A 2,639-nucleotide genomic window follows, 5' to 3' on the forward strand; every position below is an offset into this window, starting at 1 on the left:
TTATTTAAATAAAATAGAAAGGCAAGATCTTACTGTCAGACATGGGATCAGGGGTGGGAGCCTATGCATTAGCATAAGGTGAAAAGATATTCATTACAAAGAAGGTGACGAAGAACATCAGTAAAGTAACGAAAACAGTGCAGGCGATCATATCTGAAAATAACCAGAATTGTCGATGTCCAATACCAAGAAAATCAAGAAAGAAGATCGCAATGCCAAAATAACACCCTCATGATAGTCCGTCCATCCCAGACATTTCAAATTTTCAAGTGGGAGTGCTCGGTTTCAGGGTTTTGACTGTTGAGAATCTTGCAACTAATCTAGCTTGAAATGACTTTCAACATTTAGTTCTCCATCACATTCTATCAAGAAATGAGCATTCACTAGTTACAACTATTAGCGTCCAGTCTTCATCACATTCTATCAAGAAACAAGCATTCACCAGTTGCAATTGCTAGCATCCGGTCTTCATCACATTCTATCAAGAAACGAGAATTCTCCAATTACAATTGTCAGCGTCGAGTCTTCACAAGTTTCTAGGGAGTCACCACTAGCACATGTCAGCATATTTCAAATCACCGGATGATTATAGTTCAATCGTCTAATGAAAGATCTAATGGTGCACAGTGAGGACAGTGGGCACTAGGGGAGTTCTTCCCAAAAGAAAATGCCTTACGGTGTAATAATTCAATGAATAGTGAAAGTATGCAAGTAATTACGCCGTAAGGCGTTCCCTCCGAGATGAACTTTCCTGTGGTCTTTGCTGTCATCGTTATCGTCCGTCTGATTTGATGTTAGACGATTCGAATAATGGCTACCGTTGGATCAAACTACCCAGCGCTTGCCATACTCAAGGAACCATTGTTTCTCTCTCATCTTCGGCAACTGCAGAAACATGTCAGAGATCGAGGTGAAGGTGGAGCGTTATGGCCGTTGAATTTCGAATTAAGATAAGAGATCGGTTTCTCTGAAGAATGACTATACATTTTGATGAAAGACGAAGAGGAAAAGCTCATCTGGAATGCTTTGGATCCGTTATCAGGTAAATGGCACAGCTTTCCACCTATGTTGGCTTTCATATATGAGGAGGAATTCAATCAAGCTACGGGATGGAGTTTATGGAATGCAATGGGAAAATTGGGTTATAGGCTAAAAGGTTTTGTGAGGGGCTGGTTTGGACGAAAAGATTCTCTAGATAGAAAAACTTTTTGTGGTTGTGCCGTAGGGGCCATTAATGGATGCCTCTATGTTCTGGGAGGGTTTTCTAAAGCATCTGCTCTCAAATCTGTTTGGCGTTATGATCCTCGAAAAAATGCATGGACAGAAGTCGCACCTATGAGCACTGTAAGGGCTTATTGTAAAACAGCTTTCCTAAACAACAAGCTTTATGTGGTGGGTGGAGTGAATAGGGGCAGAGGTGAATTGACTCCAGTTCAGTAGGCAGAGGTTTATGATCCTGTTACAAATACCTGGACCCAAAATCCAAACATGCCATTTGCACGAGCTCAAGTTCTGCCCATAGCTTATTTGGCAGATATGCTAAAACCAATTACTACTGGAATGAAAACATTTAGCGGAAAACTATGTGTACCACAGATCTTATATTCGTGGCCTTTCTTTGTAGATGTTGGTGGTGAAGCCTATGATCCTGCTACTGATTCTTGGCTGGAGATGCCAAACGGTATGGGAGATGGTTGGCCTGCAAGGTAGGCAGGGACAAAATTAAGCGTTGTGGTGGATGGTAACTTGTATGCGTTGGATCCTTCTAGTTCATTATACAGCGGTAAGATTAAAATGTATGATCCCCAGGAAGATACATGGAAAGTCATTTTGAGGAAAGTACCTGTCGTAGATTACATAGATTCAGAGTCACCTTACCTACTAGCTAGATTCTTGGGAAAGCTTCATGTTATTACAAAATACATTAGCGACATTGTCGCTGTTTTGCAGGCTGACACAAGCGAAGGTGCAGTTACATCATATTCATCGTCATCAACCTCTGATCCTTCTACTAGTATTTCTAATTCTGAGGTTGATAGGAAGAGCATTGCTAGTTGACATTTTGGCTTTATTGAGCTAGTTAGCTATCAGGTCCTTCAGATCTAAGACCAAGGTTAACATTTATTTTTCTTCCATGCTGTGGTTACTTTGTAAATATCAATAAAGGAGAGCTTCTCAGGGTAGCATGATTCACTGTATGGGGCTATTTTTTAACTCGAAACCCCGTTTTTCACAACCACTCATTGCTTTGTCTCTCTAAAAGTTTACATCTCTTACTGAAACAATTGATTAATATTGTACAACTCTTCTGCCAACACCTTATATGGATATCTTAATATATTATTTTTAGAGATGATGGTCAACGGTAATTTTTGCTGGCAATAATGTTATGCATAATATGAAAATTCTATGCAGCCATAGCACCTAAGCATGGGTAAGGGCTGGAAGGGAAGTTTCCTTGTGCCATAAATAACAACAGAATGTATATATAACACATTTTCCGTTTCGATCTGGTAGTTGATGCTAGAATTTGATGGAACCGATAAAAATGTCCCTTATAACAGTTCTACTGACATTGCGAATCAACGATATTTGTATTACATGCTTTGTAGATATGTCTTATCTGTCTGATAGTAAAG

At 39.7% G+C, this 2,639-nt stretch overlaps 1 pseudogene; it reads left to right on the plus strand.

Moving 5' to 3' along the window:
* The first annotated feature begins 810 nt into the window (after positions 1-810).
* On the plus strand, positions 811-2,106 carry LOC149252275 (F-box/kelch-repeat protein At1g22040 pseudogene; annotated as a pseudogene).
* Positions 2,107-2,639: the final 533 nt, after the last annotated feature.

Source organism: Pinus tabuliformis, chromosome 7 (genome assembly GCF_031772625.1).
Source record: "Pinus tabuliformis cultivar Carrire ecotype Pingquan chromosome 7, CPIR1, whole genome shotgun sequence".
NCBI lineage: Eukaryota > Viridiplantae > Streptophyta > Pinopsida > Pinales > Pinaceae > Pinus > Pinus tabuliformis.